At 32.1% G+C, this 12,600-nt stretch overlaps 1 protein-coding gene across 4 annotated transcripts in view; it reads left to right on the top strand.

The window, feature by feature from the left end:
- The first annotated feature begins 204 nt into the window (after positions 1-204).
- LOC141456070 (irregular chiasm C-roughest protein-like) overlaps positions 205-12,600 on the top strand; it is a 921,342-nt gene continuing 908,946 nt past the window's right edge. For all 4 annotated transcript variants that reach the window (XM_074131679.1, XM_074131677.1, XM_074131678.1 and 1 more), the window contains exon 1: positions 205-579. The gene's annotated coding sequence lies outside the window, so the exon portion shown is untranslated. The remainder of the gene's footprint in view (positions 580-12,600) is intronic.

Raw genomic sequence — 12,600 nt, 5'->3', positions numbered from 1 at the left:
ATTAATTTCTAGAAAAAATCATAATTGCTAAAGTATATTTACATAATATAAAAATTAAAATAAAATAGGGAAAATAAATGAATGAAGGAAAGCGAAGCAACGGCACAACAGCAAACTTAGAAATACTGCCCGGGGAACAAGAGCGAAGGCGCACTCAACGTTTGAAAAACCGACCGTTGCATAGCGCCACTGTGGCTCTCTGCGGACCTTATACCAGCAGTCTCCAGCAAGACGCCGCAGTGTGTTCGTCACAGTATAACCTAATTTCAATTCCGGCTCTCACGTTTGTGTTTTGAACAACGATTGATACAGCGATATACTGGCCGCAACGGTGTTGCAACAATAATATCCTATGTACTATAAAATTAAACTGATCTCTATTAAAGTAAATTTGACTTTGTGTTGTGTTTAGTGTGATTCCATTATTATTTTAGTAAAGTAGGTTATTTCTTCGATTAGGGCTTTTAGTAAATCTAATTGTATATAATACGCGTGCGATAAATGAACTGATTTAGTGTCCGTGAAGTGTTTTAACATCGCCACCTGTGTAGGATTATTTAGTTTCCTGCAGACATCCAGGTCAGTGTTAGTTTTCCTAATTGTAGTTCCTTAATGAATACCACCTTGTTTTCTAATTAATAAACAATAAACTACATTTTATTGGAGTTGAAAGTAGATGATAAGCATGAAAAGAAGCTAGAGGGAGATAAAGATTAATATTTCAGTACTGTGTATCATTTAGTATCACCTGTAAAAATTAATTTCTGGTACTTCTTAATGGAAACCTTTATAAGCATTCTTCCCAAATTATCACCCTATCTGATAAGCAGATAAAGCAAACCTTATCAGATGTACAAAAAAACATATACACTATTAAAATTAATAAAATTTCTGTTAGAATATTTTAACATTCAATTCTAGCATCGATATCGCCTGACTGGAAATCGTTCCTAATAAAATGAAACTATGTTTTCTAAATGAATGTTATCCAAAACTAGTCTACCGCCAATTTAAATAAAACCTTTAATCTGTTATCAAAGTGAATATGCTCATCCTTCAACTAGAAAAGCAAACTTTAAATTTTCTATAATAATTTTTTTTTTTTATTTTTACTATAAAAATTTGTTGCTTTAAAGTATTCTATTCACGTGCCTTATGGGGGTTAGTCAGAGGGGCGGACCCTAGTCAGCTCATTAACGGTGTACACAGCGCCGGCTGCTTACACTCATTCTTGTCTAGCCGTCACATAGTTCTTATCATTAAATTTTACTCTTATATTTACGTGCAAATTTATTTTATTTATTCATTTTTTTAAGAAAGTAAAAAACAGTTCCATAAATAAATGACGATTTTAAATGTTTTTAGATTGATAAAATAGGATTAGAAAAATAATCTAAATATAAATTTGGCAAGATTGAATTTAAAAATCCAGGGTCGGTTATTGAGATAAAAATTAGAGCTTAAAATGTTTACAATAATTAATATTTCTAGCAAACGGAAAATTAAAAACTTAATTACGTAAAGCTGGTAAAAGTAAAGAGGCTACAAAAAATAATTGAGAGAAAAATAAACGTAGAAATACCTGGAGAGTTTACGGACGCCAATAAATTGCGAAATTCCCTTTTAAAATGCCTTTTCGAATGCTCCCTTGAGATATGTAGTCCAATGGTACGGAAGTAAATTCCCTCTCTTATTTATTTTTTTTGTATTTTCTATACTATTCAAACATGAAATCATGGTTAATTTTTTGACGTCAAATGGAAGCAGGTTTTTTTCCCCTTATTTCTGACTAGATTCGCATTTTCATCCATCATTAGACTATTTCCATTTCCATTTACAAAGTGTCTAACACACTAAACTTTCTGTCTTGAGTCCAGATAAAAAAAAAAAAAAATCGCATTTTGGCTATAAAATATTTATGTATCTAACATTCAAGATCAAATATATTTTCAAACAAATCATTTATTTGGGTAAAAAAAAACTTAAAAAAAGTTTTATTAGTATTTAAAACTAACATTAAATAAATAAAATTCAGATAAGACTGGTAAGAAACTAAAGGGAACTTAAAGGAAAACTGAATTATATCGTGCCGTTCGTGATGTAACCGAATTAAAATATTCTTTTTATCATTATTTTATATTTTTATTTATTTACTTTTGTTACTATGCACGCACTCTTAGCTCAAAATTCCAACAATAATGATGGTTTAGGTAATAATATGTTCAATCTATTAATTTTCAATATGCAGATGTGGAAATGATTTCCTCACCGATGCGAGCCGCTGCTATTCGGGAATTAAGGTGCGAAAAACATTTAGGATCAATTGATTTACACTCTAATCTCTAGGTTTTCACGGAAATTGCATCGTTTAAAAAAAATAAATAAATAGTTCTGAAATAGAAATCAGCTTAAATAGTTATTTATTTAACAAGTGTGGAAAGTAGTACTTTTCCTCACGCGAGGCAGGGTTTGCACGCACGAGCGAGCGAAGCGATGCGAGTGCAAGTGCAAATTGCCGAGTGTGAGGAAAATGCATTACACTAGAGTTAAATATTATATTTTTTCTGCAACCATTTATTAACTAATAAAATTAAAAATTTCATTTTTACAGTCTACAAAAAGTAATTTATTTATTATAAACATTTATTGTTATATTACAATTATTTACATTACTTACGTATTTACATTACTTATTACATTTTCTGCTGTTTCTTTTATTGATGGAGCAGTGTTTTCTAAACAGGCATCACTAGAATCCATTTTAAATTTCTATAAGGTAACACTATAACCTTTTTAACTGTTATAATTAAAAATATCTAATTATTTATTAAAGTATTATTTTTATTTCTATATTCCTTTCAATTTTTATTTTATTTTTTAATATTCGTTTTTTAATTATTTAAATAAAATAAATTTAAATAAGCTTATTAGAGTTTTACAGAAAATATTTATGTTAATAACAAAACTTCTTGTATCAAGGAAGCACAATAAAGTTTTTCCACTCACTTGTGCGGAAAGTGACACTAATGGGAATTTCCCCCCACTAGTGTGGGAAGTTGGGCATTACACAGCTGATTTTAATTGAGTAATGAGAACTTCCCTACATGGTTGCAGAAAAATGAAATTTTCCTAACATAAACTGTGCTAAAAAATAATTTAATAAAGAAATTATTTGAAATTTATTTTAGTTAGTCCTTAGTTGCTTCGTTTTGAAACCATTCTATTACAGATTTATCTTCACCCATTTTTCCATTAACTAGATAGGCTGCCACAGAATTTTCCCACTTCCATAATTTATTTACATGATGTATTTAAACATTGAATATTACATTATTTCAAATATTGTCATGATTATTTAGTAATTCATTAAGTTCCTATTCTTATAATAATAAGAATGATTAAAATCCAGTCATTCGTATTTTGCATTAATATTTAATATTATATATGCACTTATAAGGGCTAGTAACTTTGATAAAGCAAAATTTTTTGTCTGAATAAAAATAGGTAATACCTATTGTCATAATATAATATTACCCTTTTTGGGAGCTGAAAAGATTGATTCTAATAAATTAAATGATTAACCTTAATAAAAATTATCGCGTTAATAAAACAAAATTGGATGCGAGTTATGAGATGTCTAAGAATTTTTTTTCTGCTTCAAACATTTAAAATTCTGAATATATAGGTTTCGTGACCGTAAATTGTTAAACATAGGATTCAAGATTGGCGAGGAATCGGTCAAAAAAAAAGCAAACTCGTCTTCTTGCCAACGTTTCGACAAATATATTTGTCTAATCCTAAGCTTTAAAATTATCTTACTTTTATGTCTATTAATTTTTTTTTATTATTATTAAAATTTATTTAATGTTTAGTGTAGAAAATTTTAAAGAAAGAATAAGAGATTAATGCAGAGTTTGAGAAGTGCAAAAGTACTTGCTGTAGAAGTATGAAGCTGGATGCAATATTATTTCTGCCATTTGTCTATGATTGCAATAAGGGGTTATACGAGAGAATGTTATTGTTTCCCTTAAGGAGAATGAGTGTGAAGGGCCGGAAAAGAAGTGTAAAGGGTTGCCGCATACACATGGCAGGGCGAAACGTCGCGTGGGAGTTTATAATAACCCAGGGCTAGTCGCCTAAACACCCACCCAACTGGGTTTAGCACACAACTCTGCTGTGGGTTCAAAGGAGGGGACCTCGCTAAAGGTTTTTTTTTGTAATTTTTTTTTTTTTTAATAACTGTTTGGAATAGAATTGTGCTTTATTTTAAAGGCAAAAAGTGAATATAGAAGAAATAGGACTGTTTATGTTGGCCGGATTCATCTAGAAGGGTTGGTGGCGTCTGCTCGGCATTTTGGCTATAAACTCTACCCTTCTGTAGCCTTACAGAGTTGAAGGGCTGCTGATGGATGTCGGCACGCCACGCTATACCGTTGCTTCCTTATCTCCTCCTACACTATACACGAATTAGAAATGTTCTCCCTTCCTCGCGTACAATCCGGCCATCGCCGGCCCAGTAGATAATCTTCCAGCTTACACTCAATTAATTAGCCACACTGAAGTAGCCCCACTCCAGGTGGATATACAAGTGAACTCCGGAAATAACGTGGATCGTTACTAAAAAGGTTGCCTTTTAAAAAACGTTATTCAGGAAAAGTTGTGGAAAGAAAACAAAGAATTACAACATTAGCGAAAGTTTAATTGCTTTTCTTAAAATAAATAATATTTTTGTGACATTAATAAGTAAACATGGAGAAAGTTTGAGAAAGGGACTCATTTAAAAAACCAAAAAAAAATCCATAAAAATTATAGATCACCCAGAATACAGTATTTGATGTTTAGTGAAAATCCATCCTTAAGGCGGTAAATTCCATTGACTATTTTAATCGATATTTTAACCGTATTCATTTTGTAGTAAATTCCAAAAGTTTCGTTTACATCAGAACAATAATTTGCCTTTTACCGCAGTTGCATTTTCTTGATGAAGTCTGATGCCACAATTAAATTTATTATTCACTCCAAATTAACTGTTGCAAAAAAGAGAAGAAGTGGTGGTAGTCTAATTAAGTGTCGCCTTTCAACCAAAAGACTTTAATTATAGAAACATCGAATTATTATAATATAGTTTTGCCTAATTTATATCATCTACCCTAACTTCTATTAAGGTAATTAAATATTTATTTTCTATTTGATTAGAATAATTAATCAAAAATTTATGCCAAACTGAAGTTACTGAATTAACAACTGAATTTCTATAAATCCAATACTGGATAATAAAATAACCGTTATCCGAATAAAAAAAAAAATCCGCTTGAACTAAATTAAAATTTAATTCAGTATTTTATAAGAAAAGTTTTCCTAATTTTCCAGCCGTTATGTTGGAAATATTCTCGGTTTGGATATTCTTATTTTTTTAATATTAGTAAAATATTTTAAAAAATTAATTAATTTTTTGTTTGAGATAATTTTTTTTCGCTAATAAAATTTTTAAAATTTACTGAAATTAATTAAGAAAAAATAATAAAAGTGAAGCTTGATTATTTATTATTATTATTATTATTATTATTTAATGATTTAAGGTTATTGGCGCCCGGAGCTTTTTTCAGTGCACTGCCGTCCTCCGGACAGTGTTCTCTCGTTATAGACAACACTGTCCATCACCGGACAGTGAGCTGTAAGAAGCTCCTAGGAAGAGAAAATCTAAGGATTAGCTGCTGGATTCGAACCCGGGACCTCCGCGTGGGAGTCCAGTATGCTAACCTCATAGCTAATCCCTTCCCTTATATATTATTATTATTATATTATTATTGTTATTATTATTATTATTTTTATTTTTTTTTTTTTTTAGCGCATCAACAGCTAAGGTCATTAGCGCCCGGAGCTTTTTCCAGTGCACTGCCGGCCTCCGGACAGTGTTCTCTCGTTACAGACAACACTGTCCATCACCGGACAGTGAGCTGTAAGAAGCTCCTAGGAAGAGAAAATCTAGGGTCAGCTGCTGGATTCGAACCCGGGACCTCCGCGTGGGAGTCCAGTATGCTAACCTCATAGCTAATCCCTTCCCTTATTATTATTATTATTATTATTACAGGTGATAAGGTAATTTAATAAATTATTAGGCTGAATTTTTTGTACCACTAGTCTCCGAACTGGGTTCTTTCATTTCAGACAATGCCTAGTGGCTTCTAAGGACTGAGAATCGGATTTATTCCCGTGATTTCCGCGCAAGAGTACATCGCCCTACCACTGAGGTATCCCCCCCCCCCAAGCAACATCTCCTTCGGAATCCATTATCTTCAGATAGTGAGTGCGTAAATGAAGTCCAAAGGCATGACACATAATTAAATCTGCAATATAATTATGGAATCCGCAACCAATATTTCTTCCTAAGTCATGTTTCCTTAGTTACGAATGTAAAAAAAAAAAAAAATAAGTTTTCATTTGGAGAATTCAATTCTGACATTGGGTTCTTAATTACTGCAGTCAAGACAGCTGATGCCATTTTTTAAATATGAATATATCTTTGGCAAATAAGATAACAAACAATTGACTCTACAATTGGATGCAGTAATTCGTAAAGGCAAGGTACTCGTATTTAAGCCAGGAGAAAAATAAATTTATATGGATCATTCTAAGATTAAAACAGATCACCGAACTTGGTGAAGATCCAATCATTATACTGGCAGAAGTGACCAGATTACGGTTTATACGACGTAGTTAGTTATTAGTTATATTCTAAGTCATCTGAGTTAACTCTATATTTCAGATTTGTTGTAGAGTTTTATTTCAGAAAAAAATTAATTTTTAACTTTTGAAGGAAGTGTTATTAAACCTTGCGCCAAGATTCCATACTTGCTGTAACTTAACATTAAAAATATAACCTTCCATATTTGTTAGAAGTTGCTCTATAAAAGCGAGTTTTTTGGTTTTACCAAATTGGATATGAAATTTTATCTGCTAATAAACTTTTACTATTTACAATAAGAAAACTATTTATAATTTATGTTAAAATATGCTCATAAGTAGGGAAATTATATTTGGACCGTTTATTTTGAAAGTGGTGTAAGTCCATTTTTGAAAAAAATGAGATATCACGTAATTTATGCTTAATTTTATGTTTTATTTTTTATGTATAACTAGTCCGTGTTTAATTTCTTTAAAAAATCCCATGTTTTTTAGAATTTACAATTGGTCGGTAAATGAAATTGCATAATCACTGATTATGAAAGTGGTGTAAGTCCAATTGACAGAGGTAGGCGGCTTAGCAGATGGTTGCCGATCAGTAGCCTGTTATTTTACATTTGTTTTATATTAAATACTATCAATATCTTGTAATTTTAACAATGTAATTAGCGTCTAAAATTAAAAATATTACTTCTATTTTATGTCGTGTCATTATTATTTGTAAACAAAATTGGATTAATATGAAGTATATTATTATTTATTAACATGAAATATTATTATATATTAGTATATTATTATTTGAAAATATATATTATTGGATTTTTCAAAATTGAAACTAAACGATTTTTACAATTGGCTAATTTTGAAAGTGGTTTAAGTCCATTTGCAGCCCGGAAGTATACATCAGTTTGGTAAAATGCGCCTAAAACAAATTTATATAACCAAATTACATATTGATAAAACAGTAGAATCATTGCCAGACTTCATATAATTTGTCTAAATTTTATAATTAACAGATATATTAACCTTTAATTTTCTCGAAATATCTATAAACAAAGAAATATCTATTCCGCAGTTGTAATTTATCAACTGATACAGGAAATGTTTAAATGGAATTACTGAAATGGATGAACTGACTGACGTATACGAGAGCGTTGAAGACATGGTGAAGACAATGTGTGTTGGCCCACCTGTGACCAATATTAGTGCTAGTAATCCCTGGGCTGTCTGACACGTAAGGGGCGATAAGTGGTGCCGCCTGCGGGCGATTATTGTCTTCAGTGTCGACAGCACTACTTCCCCGTCACCCTTGCTCTATCTACTTAGTGCTCCAGTATATCTGTGATTTATGGCAGACATTAAGTCCGCATATGTCATACATCAAGATTGAACGTCCTGATTATATAGAATCAATTATTTAAATTACTATCTAGGTACTCAATTTTTTAAAAAATTATAAATTTTTGTTTCTAACCGGAAAACGCTATCGAACCGCTATCAAGAAACTTGGTAAGGAGCGTATTCGTGTTCTCCAATTAGTGACTAATCAAACAGCTTATTTCTCTCTAAATTCTGTTAAATGAATCGGCCAATTAGTCGCTGATTAATAAAAACATATTTTATTTATATAAGCACGAAATATAAAATGTGCCAGGAACAGTTAAGAATTTTGAAAAATGTTGAGCATATTGTTACTCCTCGGAGTATGTGTGGAAGGCTGTGGTCACTTTAATTTGGGAATCTGCAAAAACAAAGCTTAAAAGGTTTCGGGATTATGGTGTAGCGGAGAGGGATCACCTTTGAACAGTTTTAATTTCTCGCCAAATATTTAAAACATTTATGATTAGTAATTTTCTCCATATTTTGTGGTAGACCTGTTGTATAATTGGGCAGAGTTTCCCTTCGTTTTCATTGTTTGGTAAAGTCAGAATTGAGGAATGTTATATTTTGTAAGGTGGAAGTAAAGTTTTTGGAAGTGTATTGTAAAGATGGTAGTGGACAAGCTGTAAGTGCTGTTAGTCCTTATTAACATTTGGAATACTTATTTTCAAACCTTTTATTTACAAAAGTCTATTTACTTGCAAAAAGTGTTGGATATTATATTTTCAATTATGGAAGGAGAGGAGGCACATTTCAACATCACAGTTAAAATGTGCCCCTACCAAACTGCAAGTTTGGGACTTTTTTTTTTTGTTTAATCACAGAGAAGGGGGAAAGTGGTTCGAACCTACATTAAGAAGTGCAACAAACCAATATTTCGTTCAAACTTCCTAAACCCATCACACTTGGGGAACAACATCCTGAACTGAGTCATTCTTCATTTTTGAACTAGATTTCAGTGGTTTAAAAGAGAAAGTAATGTAGTAGTAAGTGAAATAACTGATAGAAGGTAGATTCAGAGTAAAGTAATATCATTTCTTTCTATTTTATATTGTGTTCACAGCTACCCCACCAGTGGGGCAGATATTAACATTAAACACAAAAATTTTAAAATTAAAAAAATATAGAGATGTATGTAAAGTACCAACTGTTTATTGATATAGATCTGTTAAGAAGACTTGAAAGTTGTAGAAAACAAAATAAAAAGGTTCAATAATACGATTCTGAGCACTCTGTAACAGAAAATGTAAATTCTGTTCAAACGTGCCCCTTTCTCTCCTACGTTGTTTTTTTAAATTAATTTTAAGCGTTACAAAGTCTAGCTGGCTGAAAGTCAGATGCAGACTTATTCTGAGACATTCAGTCCGTAGACTGCTTTGTCAGCGGGGAAAAAGATTTCAGAGCTCATTAATAGGACGATCGACGTTATGTAGTTAAAATGGTCACGAGACTATCAGACTATGAGTCTTCGAGGAGGGTTAGTCGGGAATGTTAGCCTGGATGAAAGAGAGCTGATTGGAGGATTGTATTCTTCTTCCCTTTCTTCTTAGTCTTGATTCCTCTTTTACTACTATAGCGGTGTCCGAGGCCCGAGAATTGTATTGTGAAGCTAATTTGGTCTTGAATTTTAAGTAGCAAGATTGGGCTAATTCTGCGACAGGGAGAATATTTCTAGGTCTTTGTGGTTGGTGAATTTGAAGACATAAATTGAGGCATTTACTAGGGTTCTTAAGATTCGGGATTGGAGGGTTTGTATTTGGTTGAGGATAGTTCGTTTAGCTTGTCCCGTAAAGTTCCAATCCGAATGTCCATGTAGGAGCGAGTAAGATATTGTATATTTTTCTTTTGTTCGTTAGAGTCAATTTAGAGCGTTTTTCAAGCAGTCTCTTCAGCATTTTGTATCTATATTAGCAGTCTATTCGCTTTATTCGAGTATAAAGTTTCCATGCAACCAAGATATTTTGTAAAGTTTGTCAAGATAAAACCAAGATATTTTGCCTGATTCGCAATGGGCAATGAAATGTTGAGTTAAAGAGGAGGAAATAAATAATTAGGCTATTTTTCCAGAATTAGGTAATTCTAACCCCTCATATAACCCACTAAACTTAAAAAATAATAATAAAAACAATATTAAAGAACGAAACTGTAATTAAGATAAATGTCAAAAACTTTCTGACATATTACTTCGTAGAGATTAAAAACAAGCAAACAAACAAAGAATAAAAGAAAGTATGAACGATGAAAAAAGAGAGAAGAAACGATGCAACTGCGATCAAGAAAATTTGTGAGTCAAAAAGAAAAGTAAAGCGAACACATTTAAATTCCGTGCTAATTATTTTTAGTGTTATTACCTCTTGTTTTGTAGCCTTCATGTTCTTTAAAGAGAAGTAAATAATTAAGCCGTAAAACTGAAGTACCAATTGAAAGTATATAAAAGGAAGGTGTTGTAAGGCAATCAAATAACTCGCTGTAAGGCTAACTCTCAAATTCCACTTGGCAAATTTTGTTTTCTTATATTTTAAATTCTTGTTAACGGGTAGCAATTGTAGCCTTAGTTATATGATTCGAGTTAGAATCATGTTACACCTTAATATTTCTTTAGATTTGGGGGGACTCACCATTTAGAAGAACTGGTTCTGCTACTTCTTTTAGGCAACTTGGCGTTCTCATGGAAACCCATGTTTCCTCTTCCGTCACCCATAAGGCCTACCGAGAAGGTTAATATAAGGCTGCAATCAGCATCCACTTGCTTTAAGATACGTTGCGTCCATATGAGTGAACGTACGATTTTACGAGTGTATTTTATGACTCGACGTTTCTATCAAAATGACGGATGGCGGTATGGCGGTTATACAAATCTGTGATACTCTACATTATAGATAGATGTTAGGGGAATTAAATTAACCTGTTAAACGCGATTGACGTAAAACCAAATCTCTATTACGGTGCGTTCGAAGTGTTTACTCGTTGTGAAAAATATAAAATTGCCATTAACTATAAAAACTCGAAATTTTAATCAAATACAATAAGAATATTATTTGGTGGGATGTTTCCTTTATCTTACCAATAGAACTGCTAAGTATTTTATACTGAGGTGGGAGTCAGCCAAATGATAAGTGGTTGGTACATGTTTGGTCTCCGCATTAGAGATTGGGAATTACGCACACAAATAGAAGCTCTCAACCCTTGTGCAATGCCGTTTTTACCTTAGATAGAGGTTCAGACCTCAGTACGAGCATGATTTCATTTTGCACAGAATTCAGAGCTCTTTTTTTCCTTGTAAAAGCTCTTGCGTCTCTAGTTAACTAGGCAATGCATATGTGAAGCGGTGCAAGATTTTGAAAGAGCGCAGAATGCTCTGTAATCTCAAGCCCCAGAGATTGCAGAAAAAGTCGCTTGCAGTGACTATTGTGACGTTGTAAACTTTTGGTTGTTTTGCCCTGCGTTTGACGTGTATACACGTCATTGTCTGATTTTAATTCCGCACACTGTGAGTGGGGTTTTTAATACTAAATTCCACGCTTAACTGGTTAAAATGTCCTACATAATAGAGAAATTTATAACGAAAGATCACCCTGAGAATCTTATCAAAACAAAACATCAAAAAATATTAATAGCATTCGTTTCCAAGTAAATGTTAATTAATTGATTGAATCTACGATTTCACAAAACGGAACTTTCTTTGATGAAAACGCAATTAATGTGGCGCAACTTAACATCAATCCTAATCTTTGGACTAAGTACTTTGGATTAGCGTAATAACAGGTAAACTTAAGTACATCATACACACACTTATGCATTTTACCACATCCATTAAGGAAACCACGACAGATCTTATAGAACGGAGTGGTTTTGTCTTTATTAAGCCCTTTTTACCTAAATTTTACGTATGTACCACCTAACTTCATAGACTTCACTATAATAAATGCACGATGGTTTTGGAGCGATTTATGTCTGGATTTATAATTGTTTAATTTATAATTTTCATTGATGCGTTTCTATAAAGTGCGTTACAGAATATTCAAAACTCACTTACGCTTTTTTTACATTTTACTATATTAGCCAAAGAAATGATAGCGATGGTCATTTTAAAAATGGATTTTTACCTGAAATAACAGTTAGTCCAATAAAAAAAGAAAAAAAGAAGTTTTTACTAATTAGTCTTCTGTTTGACTGACTGCTGAGCAAAGTAAAAGTAAAGTAATCGCCTATTTTTTTTCAGGCGGGCTTTCGTCCAACTACCAATTAGGTGTCGTGGACGGAGGCGACTAGCAAACATACTTTACTGTAAATTTCTCTTATTAACCATTAAATAAAATCCAAGGCCTAAGGTCGGGAATCGAACCCAGTACCACAATACATATTGATTGCTGAGTGTAGGGCTACCATAACTCAAAAACGAAAACTCTAAGGAACTTCATTTTGATATTTAGTGTAGGTACCACTATAAGACTCGAAAAGAAGCTTTTAGATAAAAGTTCAACCAAAAGTACCAAATTTTAATAATAAATAACTTTTTTTTTTTTAAACATTTTC

Source organism: Rhodnius prolixus, unplaced genomic scaffold (genome assembly GCF_049639745.1).
Source record: "Rhodnius prolixus isolate KJV_2025 unplaced genomic scaffold, Rpr scaffold_4, whole genome shotgun sequence".
In the NCBI taxonomy this organism is placed as follows: Eukaryota; Metazoa; Arthropoda; class Insecta; order Hemiptera; family Reduviidae; genus Rhodnius; species Rhodnius prolixus.
The sequence above is the reverse complement of the archived record's forward strand: the minus strand, read 5'-3'. Positions and strand labels throughout refer to the sequence as shown.